The sequence below is a fragment of the Triticum urartu genome, chromosome 1A (assembly GCF_056163025.1).
Source record: "Triticum urartu cultivar PI428250 chromosome 1A, HENAU_Tu73, whole genome shotgun sequence".
Lineage (NCBI taxonomy): Eukaryota > Viridiplantae > Streptophyta > Magnoliopsida > Poales > Poaceae > Triticum > Triticum urartu.
Window position 1 is genome coordinate 574,887,292 of NC_141873.1, and position 11,183 is coordinate 574,898,474.

An 11,183-nucleotide genomic window follows, 5' to 3' on the forward strand; every position below is an offset into this window, starting at 1 on the left:
CAACCCATATATTTTTGTGATGTGTGTGGTGCCTAGTGCAAGCTTGCAAAGTGGTGCACTTGCTAATTCTGTTTTCAGGGACTTGGTAATTTCACTAAGTCCTGCAGCTGTTTATCTCATGATGCCATATGTTCATGTTGTTTCCTAGTGATCCGTGCCTCTTTTGAGGATAATCAGTAAGTATGTTTTGTTAATATTGTAGTGCTCTATCCATCCATGTCTTTGTTTGCAATTAAGGAGCACCCTAGCTTGAGCCAATCGAGCTCTACTTTTGCTACTTTGTGAATCTGGGCAGATTGTCAACTTGTTTGCAATTTTGCCGGTGACGTTGTAGTTGATCCATGCATGCTATGCTATTGTTCTTGCCATGTCTAGATTGCATTTTGTGCCTTATTGATGGGTGTATGCTTGTATTGCCATGACTTGCACCGTAGTGAGTGCATCGAGCTCGTAAACATGCCTACTTGAGTTATATTTCAGCATGTGCCAGTTTTCACTAAGTATGAAAACCGATTATGTTTTTGCTATGTTCACGTGCTTGCAATTATATTTTCTGATCCCTTTTGGCTCAAGGTCACTAAGGGACTTTTGTTAAGCTCTTTGAGTAGCTCCATGCCATGCTTTAATTTGCCATGTTCAGATCCTGTAGAATATAGTTTTGTTGCTCCGAAGAGAGCTACCTGGTCTAAAATTCCAGACAAGTGTTAATTTCACAAAGTCTGAGAACTGTTTGTCATATGCATTTTTTCCATGCTTGTTTGAACCTGTTAATGGATGAATTGGCCGTAGCTCAGTGCTAGACTTTTGTTAAGCATCTTGTATGCATACCTGCCATATATTTTGTTGTCTTGTTTGGGTGCTGTAGCATGTTCATCTCATTGCATTTAGATGCCTACTTGCTGTAAATCGCAGACCGGTGTCATATTTGAATCGCTTGCCATTTTCAAACCGTAACTCCGATTCCGGCGTTCTTTATATCGTTTTCAAGCGATTTCATCCCATCTTTCCAGTGGAACACTTGTAATTCCAAGTTGAGGCCAGGTTCATGCTTTTCCTGTCATATCTTGCATTTTGCATCCCGCATCGCATCCCGCATAGCATATCATCTTTGCATCGTGTTGTTTGAGTTTGCACGTGGTTGATTGTATCCTTGTTGCTTGTTTGTCTTGTTTGGGTAGAGCCGGGAGACGAGTTCGCTAACGAGGAGCCCGTTGAGTTTGCGTTCGAGGATCCAGTCAACTCTAACAACTGTGCAGGCAAGATGATCATACCCTCGAAATCACTACTATCTTTGCTATGCTAGTTTGCTCGCTCTTTTGCTATGCCAATGCTACGATGCCTACCACTTGTTTCAAGCCTCCCAAATTGCCATGTCAAACCTCTAGCCCACCATGTCCTAGCAAACCGTTGATTGGCTATGTTACCGCTTTGCTCAGCCCCTCTTATAGCGTTGCTAGTTGCAGGTGAAGATTGGAGGTTGTTCCTTGTTGGAACATTTATTTACTTGTTGGGATATCATTATATTGCTATGTTATCTTAATGCATCTATATACTTGGTAAAGGGTGGAAGGCTCGGCCTCTCGCCTAGTGTTTTGTTCCACTCTTGCCGCCCTAGTTTCCGTCATATCGGTGTTATGTTCCCGGATTTTGCGTTCCTTACGCGGTTGGGTTATAATGGGAACCCCTTGATATTTCGCCTTGATTAAAGCTTTTCCAGCAATGCCCAACATTGGTCTTACCATTTGCCACCTAGCCTTTTTTTCCCTTGGGTTTCCGGAGCCCGAGGGTCATCTTATTTTAAACCCCCCCGGGCCAGTGCTCCTCTGAGTGTTGGTCCAAATAGAGCCACTTGCAGCGACACCTCGGGGCAACTTGGTTTTAGTTGGTTTTAGTTGTACGTAGTGTTCGTCTGAGTGTGCCCTGAGAAAGAGATATGTGCAGCTCCTATCGGAATTTGTCAGCACATTCGGGTGGTGTTGCTGGATTTGTTTTAACCTGTTGAAGTGTCTTGAGTAACCGAGATACCGAGTCTGATCAGAACGTCTTGGGAGGAGGTCTATTCCTTCGTTCACCGTGAGAGCTTGTCATGGGCTAAGTTGGGACTCCCCTGCAGGGATTAGAACTTTCGAAAGCCGTGCCCGCGGTTATGGACAGATGGGAATTTGTTAATGTCCGGTTGTAGATAACTTGAACCTTAACTTAATTAAAATGAATCAACTGAGTGTGTTACCGTGATGGCCTCTTCTCGGCGGAGTCCGGGAACTGGACACGGTGTTGGAGTAATGTTTGCGCAGGTTGTTCTCTAGTTTCTCGCTCGTGCTTTGCCTCCTCTTCTCGCTCTCTTTTGCGGATAAGTTAGCCACCATACTTGCTAGTCGCTTGCTGCAGCTCCACTCATATCTTACCTTGCCTTACCTATAAGCTTAAATAGTCTTGATCGCGAGGGTGCGAGATTGCTGAGTCCATGTGGCTCACAGATTACTATTACACCAGATGCAGGGCCTGAGGATTCCGCTCCAGGAGACGCGTATGAGCTCAAGTGGGAGTTCGACGAAGACTCACAACGTTACTATGTTTCCTTTCCTGATGATCAGTAGTGGTGCCTAGTTGGGGGTGATTGGGACCGGTGTCGCATGTTGGGTTCTCTTTTATTTTGGCGCCGTAGTCGGGCCATGAGTGTTTGGATGATGTAATGTTATTTATGCACTTGATTGACGTGGTGAGTGTAAGCCAACTATGTTATCTCCCCTTTTATTATTATATTACATGGGATGTTTGTGAAGATTGCCTAACTTGCGACCTATGCCTTCAATGCGATTATGTCTCTAAGTCGTGCCTCGACACGTGGGAGCTATAGTCGCATCGATGGTGTTACAGAAAGGTCGAGCGTGAATCATATAGTAGATATGATCAACATAGTGATGTTCACCATTGAAAACTACTCCATTTCACGTGATGATCGGTTATGGTTTAGTTGATTTAGATCACGTGATCACTTAGAAGATTAGAGGGATGTCTTTATAAGTGGGAGTTCTTAAGTAATATGATTAATTGAACTTTAATTTATCATGAACTTGGTCCTGATAGTATTTGCATATCTATGTTGTAGATCAATAGCTCGCGTTATTGCTTCCCTATGTTTCATATGTGTTCCTAGAGAAAACTAAGTTGAAATATGATAGTAGCAATGATGTGGACTGGGTCCGTGATCTGAGGTTTATCCTCATTGCTGCACAGAACAATTATGTCCTTGATGCACCGCTAGGTGACTGACCTATTGCAGGAGCAGATGCAGACGTTATGAACGTTTGGCTAGCTCAATATGATGACTACTTGATAGTTTAGTGCACCATGCTTAACAGCTTAGAATCGGGATTTCAAAGACGTTTTGAACGTCATGGACCATATGAGATGTTCCAGGAGTTGAAGTTAATATTTCAAGTAAATACCCGAGTTGAGAGATATGAAGTCTCCAACAAGTTCTATAGCTAAAAGATGGAGGAGAATAGCTCAGGCAGTGAGCATGTGCTCAGATTGTCTGGGTACTACAATCGCTTGAATCAAGTGGGAGTTAATCTTCCAGATAAAATAGTGATTGACAGAATTCTCCAGTCACCATCACCAAGTTAGTAGAACTTCGTGATGAACTATAATATGCAAGGGATAACGGAAACGATTCTCAAGCTCTTCGTGATGCTGAAATTGACGAAGGTAGAAATCAAGAAAAGCATCAAGTGTTGATGGTAAAACTACTAGTTTCAAGTAAAGGGACCGGGGAACTTCAAGAAGAACAGCAAACAAGTTGCTGCTCAAGTGAAAAAACCCAAGTCTGGACCTAACCCTGAAACTGAGTGCTTCTACTGTAAAGGGACTGGTCATTGGAAGCGGAACTACCCCAAGTAATTGGCGGATAATAAGGATGGCAAAGTGAACATAGGTATATTTGATATACATGTTATTGATGTGTACTTTACTAGTGTTTATAGCAAACCCTTAGTATTTGATACTAGTTCAGTTGCTAAGATTAGTAACTCGAAACGGGAGTTGCAAAATAAACAGAGACTAGTTAAGGGTGAAGTGACGATGTGTATTGGAAGTGGTTCCAAGATTGATATGGTCATCATCGCACACTCCCTATACTTTCAGGATTAGTGTTGAACCTAAAATAAATGTTATTTAGTGTTTGCGTTGAGCATAAATATGATTGGATCATGTTTATTGCAATACGGTTATTCATGTAAGTTAGAGAATAATTGTTGTTCTATTTACATGAATAAAACCTTCTATGGTCATACACCCAATGAAAATGGTTTGCTGGATCTCGATCGTGGTGATACACATTCTCATAATATTGAAGCCAAAAGATGCAAAGTTAATAATGATAGTGCAACTTATTTGTGGCACTGCCGTTTAGGTCATATTGGTGTAAAGCGCATCAAGAAAATCCATGTTGATGGGCTTTTGGAATCACTTGATTATGAATCAGTTGATGCTTGCGAACCGTGCCTCATGGGCAAGATGACTAAGACTCCGTTCTCCGGAACAATGGAGCAAGCAACTGACTTATTGGAAATAATACATACTGATGTATGCAGTCCGATGAATGTTGAGGCTCACGGCGGGTGTCATTATTTTCTGATCTTCACAGATGATTTGAGCAGATATGAGTATATCTACTTAATGAAACACAAGTCTGAAACATTTGAAAAGTTCAAAGAATTTCAGAGTGAAGTGGAGAATCATCGTAACAAAAATAAAAGTTTCTACGATATGATCGTAGAAGTAAAATATTTGAGTTACGAGTTTGGCCTTCAGTTAAAACAATGTGAAATAGTTTCACTACTCACGCCACCTGGAACACCACAGTGTAATGGTGTGTCCGAACATCGTAACCGTACTTTATTAGATATGGTGCAATCTATGATGTCGCTTACCAATTTTCCACTATCATTTTGGGGTTATGCATTAGAGACAGCTACATTCACGTTAAATAGGGCACCATCTAAATCCGTTGAGATGACACCGTATGAACTATGGTTTGGCAAGAAACCTAAGCTGTCGTTTCTTAAAATTTTAGGTTGCAATGCTTATGTGAAAAAGTTTCAACCTGATAAGCTCAAACCCAAATCGGAGAAGTGCATCTTCATAGGATACCCAAAAAGAAAATGTTGGGTACACCTTCTATAACAGATCCGAAGGCAAGATATTCATTGCTGAGAATGGATCCTTTCTAGAGAAGGAGTTTCTCTCGAAAGAAGTGAGTGGGAGGAAAGTAGAACTTGATGAGGTAACTGTACCTGCTCCCTTATTGGAAAGTAGTTCATCACAGAAATCTGTTCCTGTGACTACTACACCAATTAGTGAGGAAGCTAATGATGATGATCATGTAACTTTAGATCAAGTTACTACCGAACCTCGTAGGTAAACCAGAGTGAGATCCGCACCAGAGTGGTACGGTAATCCTGTTCTGGAGGTCATGTTACTTGACCATGATGAGCCTACGAGCTATGAGGAAGCGATGATGAGCCCAGATTCCATGAAATGGCTTGAGGCCATGAAATCTGAGATGAGATCCATGTATGAGAACAAAGTATGGACTTTGATTGACTTGCCCATTGATCGTCGAGCCATTGAGATTAAATGGATCTTCAAGAGGAAGACGGATGCTGATAGTAGTGTTACTATCTACAAAGCTAGAATTCTCGCAAAAGGTTTTCGACAAGTTCAAGGTGTTGACTACGATGAGAGTTTCTCACTCGTATCTATGCTTAAGTCTGTCGAATCATGTTAGCAATTGCCACATTTTATGAAATCTGGCAAATGGATAAACAAAACTACATTCCTTAATGGATTTATTAAAGAATAGTTGTATATGATGCAACAAGAAAGTTTTGTCAATCCTAAAGGTGCTAACAAAATATGCAAGCTCCAGTGATCCATCTATGGACTGGTGCAAGCATCTCGGAGTTGGAATATACGCTTTGATAAGTTGATCAAAGCATATAGTTTTATACAGACTTGCAGTGAAGTCTGTATTACAAGGAAGTGAGTGGGAGCACTACAGCATTTCTGATAAGTATATGTGAATGACATATTGTTGATCGGAGATAATGTAGAATTATTCTGCAAAGCATAAAGGAGTGTTTGAAAGGAGTTTTTCAAAGAAAGACCTCGGTGAAGCTGCTTACATATTGAGCATCAAGATCTATAGAGATAGATCAAGACGCTTGATAAGTTTTTCAATGAGTACATACCTTAACAAGATTTTGAAGTAGTCCAAAATGGAACAGTCAAAGAAAGAGTTCTTGCCTGTGTTACAAGGTGTGAAGTTGAGTAAGACTCAAAACCCGACCACGGCAGAAGATAGAGAGAGAATGAAAGTCATTCCCTATGCCTTGGCCATAGGTTATATAAAATATGCCATGCTGTGTACCAGATCTATTGTATACCCTACACTGTTTATGGCAAGGGATTACAATAGTGATCTAGGAGTAGATCACTGGACAATGTTCAAATTATCCTTAGTGGAATAAGGATATGTTTCTCGATTATGGAGGTGACAAAAAGGTTCATCGTAAAGGGTTACATCGATGCAAATTTTGACACTGGTCCAGATGACTCTAAATCTCAATCTGGATACATATTGAACGTGGGAGCAATTAGCTAGAATAGCTCCGTGCAGAGCATTGTTGACGTAGAAATTTGCAAAATACTTACGGATCTGAATGTGGCAGACCCGTTGACTAAACTTCTCTCACAAGCAAAACATGATCACACCTTAGTACTCTTTGGGTGTTAATCACATAGCGATGTGAACTAGATTATTGACTCTAGTAAAACCTTTTGGGTGTTGGTCACATGACGATGTGAACTATGGGTGTTAATCACATGATGATGTGAACTATTGGTGTTAAATCACATGGCGATGTGAACTAGATTATTGACTATAGTGCAAGTGGGAGACTGAAGGAAATATGCCCTAGAGGCAATAATAAAGTTATTATTTATTTCCTTATATCATGATAAATGTTTATTATTCATGCTAGAATTGTATTAACCGGAAACATGATACATGTGTGAATACATAGACAAACAGAGTGTCACTAGTATGCCTCTACTTGACTAGCTCGTTGATCAAAGATGGTTATGTTTCCTAGCCATAGACAAAGAGTTGTCATTTGATTAACGGGATCATATCATTAGGAGAATGATGTGATTGACTTGACCCATTCCGTTAGCATAGCACTTGATCGTTTAGTTTATTGCTATTGCTTTCTTCATGACTTATACATGTTCCTATGACTATGAGATTATGCAACTCCCGTTTACCGGAGGAACACTTTGTGTGCTACCAAACATCACAACATAACTGGGGATTATAAAGGTGCTCTACAGGTGTCTCCGAAGGTACTTGTTGGGTTGGCGTATTTCGAGATTAGGATTTGTCACTCTGATTGTCGGAGAGGTATCTCTGGGCCCACTCGGTAATGCACATCACTATAAGCCTTGCAAGCATTGCAATTAATGAGTTATTTGCGGGATGATGTATTACGGAACGAGTAAAGAGACTTGCCGGTAACGAGATTGAACTAGGTATTGAGATACCGACGATCGGATCTCGGGCAAGTAACATACCGATGACAAAGGGAACAACGTATGTAGTTATGCGGTCTGACCGATAAAGATCTTCGTAGAATATGTGGGAGCCAATATGAGCATCCAGGTTCCACTATTGGTTATTGACCGGAGACGTGTCTCAGTCATGTCTACATAGTTCTCGAACCCATAGGGTCCGCATGCTTAAAGTTCGATGACGGTTATATTATGAGTTTATGTGTTTTGATGTACCGAAGGAGTTCAGAATCCCAGATGAGATCGGGGACATGACGAGGAGTCTCGAAATGGTTGAGACATAAAGATCGATATATTGGACGACTATATTCGGACATCAGAAAGGTTCCGAGTGATTCGGGTATTTTCAGGAGTACCGGAGAGTTACGGGAATTCGTATTGGGCCTTAATGGGCCATACGGGAAAGGAGAGAAAGGCCTCAAAGGGTGGCCGCACCCCTCCCCATGGGCTGGTCCGAATTGGACTAGGGAGGGGGGCGCCCCCTTCCTTCCTTCTCCTTTTCCCTTCCCTTTCCTTCCCTCCCACTCCTATTACTTGGAAGGGCTCCTAGCTCTACTAGGAAAGGGGGAATACTACTCCCGGTGGGAGTAGGACTCCCCTAGGGCGAGCCATAGAGAGGGCCGGCCCTCCCCCTCCTCCACTCCTTTATATACGGGGGCAGGGGCACCCCAAAGACACAACAATTGATCTCTTGATCTCTTAGCCGTGTGCGGTGTCCCCCTCCACCATAATCCACCTCGGTCATATCGTAGCGGTGCTTAGGCGAAGCCCTGCGTCGGTAGAACATCTGTCACCACCCCGTCGTGCTGACGGAACTCTCCCTCAAAGCTCGGCTGGATCGGAGTTCGAGGGACGTCATCGAGTTGAACGTGTGCAGAACTCGGAGGTGCCGTGCGTTCGGTACTTGATCGGTCGGATCGTGAAGACGTACGACTACATCAACCGCGTTGTGCTAACGCTTCCGCTTTCGGTCTATGAGGGTACGTGGACAACAATCTCCCCTCTCGTTGCTATGCATCACCATGATCTTGCGTGTGCGTAGGAAATTTTTGAAATTACTACGTTCCCCAACACCTATGCATAGGGGTTGGCACACGTTTTCGTCGTGATTCTCCGGTAGAAACTTTGGGCACTCTTTGAGGTTCTATGTGTTGGTTGAATAGATGAATTGAGATTGTGTGATGCATATCGTATAATCATGCCCACGGATACTTGAGGTGACAATGGAGTATCTAGGTGACATTAGGGTTTTGGTTGATTTGTGTCTTAAGGTGTTATTCTAGTACGAACTCTAGGGCTGTTTGTGACACTTATAGGAATAGCCCACCGGATTGATTGGAAAGAATAACTTTGAGGTGGTTTTGTACCCTACCATAATCTCTTCGTTCATTCTCCGCTATTAGTGACTTTGGAGTGACTCTTTGTTGCATGTTGAGGGATAGTTTTATGATCCAATTATGTTAGTATTGTTGAGGGAACTTACACTAGCGAAAGTATGAACCCTAGGCCTTATTTCCTAGCATTGCAATACCGTTTACGATCACTTTTATCATTAGTTACCTTGCTGTTTTTATATTTTCAGATTACAAATACCTTTATCTACTATCCATATACCACTTGTTTCACCATCTCTTCGCCGAACTAGTGCACCTATACAATTTACCGTTGTATTGGGTGTGTTGGGGACACAAGAGACTCTTTGTTATTTGGTTGCAGGGTTTCTTGAGAGAGACCATCTTCATCCTACGCCTCCTACAGATTGATAAACCTTAGGTCATCCACTTGAGGGAAATTTGCTACTGTCCTACAAACCTCTGCACTTGGAGGCCCAACAACGTCTACAAGAAGAAGGTTGTGTAGTAGACATCAAGCTCTTTTCTGGCGCTGTTGCTGGGGAGGTTAGCGCTTGAAGGTATATCTTTAGATCTTGCAATCGAGTCTTTTAGTTTCTTGTTTTATCACTAGTTTAGTTTATAAAAGAAAACTATAAAAAAATGGAATTGAGTTTGTCTCATACGCTTCACCTTTTTAATATCTTTCGTGAGTATGATGGAAAGGATAATTGTGCTCAAGTGCTAGAAGAAGAAATCTATAAAATGTTTGGCACTAAATATTTGAATGATGAGCATGATTGCAATGTTGTTAGTATGAATTCCTTGAATATGCATGATGCTAATGATATGCAAAGCCACAAGCTTGGGGAAGCTATGTTTGATGAAGATGATATTTTTTGTCCCCCAAGTTTTGATGAGCAAATTTACTATGATGAAAGCATGCCTCCTATCTATGATGATTATTTTGATGACACGTATGCTTTAAAGAATAATGATAACCATGAAACTTGTCATCTTGATCTTAATTTTCAATCACATGATAGTAATTTTGTTGAGTTTGCTCCCACTATTATTCATGAGAAGAATCTTGCTTGTGTGGAGAGTAGTAAATTTTCTATGCTTGTAGATCATGAAAAGAATGCTTTAGGTACTGCTTATATTGTTGAATTCATTCATGATGCTACTGAAAATTATTATGAGGGAGGAATTTATGCTTGTAGGGATTGCAATAATATTAAGTTTCCTCTCTATGTGCTTAAAGTTTTGAAGTTATGCTTGTTTTACCTTCCTATGCAAGTTCATTCTTGTTCCCACAAGTTGTTTGCTCACAAAATCCCTATGCATAGGAAGCATGTTAGACTTAAATGTGCTAGTAATATTCTTCACGATGCTCTCTTTATGTTTCAATTCTTATCCTTTACATGAGCATCGTTGAAATCATCATGCCTAGCTAGGGGCGTTAAACGATAGCGCTTGTTGGGAGGCAACCCAATATTATTTTTTCCTTTATCTTTGCTCCTGTTTAGTAATAAATAATTCATCTAGCCTCTGTTATGATTGAGTTTTTATGCTTTTAATTAGTGTTTATGCCAAGTACAACCTTTGGGAAGACTTGGGTGAAAGTCTTGTTGATCATGCTGTCAAAAACAGAAACTTTAGCGCTCACGAGAACTGATGCCATTTTTATTTGGAGAGTGATATTTAGTTAATTATTTTTTAAGGTGATTTATAGATAAATTTCTCAGGTCCAGAAATTTATTTGAGAATTTTATGAGTTCCAGAAGTATACATTTGATCCAGATTACTACAGACTGTTCTGTTTTTGACAGATTCTGTTTTTCATGTGTTGTTTACTTATTTTGATGAATGTATGGCTAGTAAAATAGTTTATAAACCATAGAGAAGTTGGAATACAGTAGGTTTAACACCGATATAAATAAAGGATGAGTTCATTACAGTAACTTGAAGTGGTTTTTTGTTTTCTTTCGCTAACGGAGCTTACGAGTTTTCTGTTAAGTTTTGTGTTGTGAAGTTTTCAAGTTTTGGGTAAGGATTCGATGGACTATGGAATAAGGAGTGGCAAGAGCCTAAGTTTGGGGATGCCCGAGGCACCCCAAGGTAATATTCAAGGATAGCCAAGAGCCTAAGCTTGGGGATGCCCCGGAAGGCATCCCCTCTTTCGTCTTCTTCCATCGGTAACTTTACTTGGAGCTATAT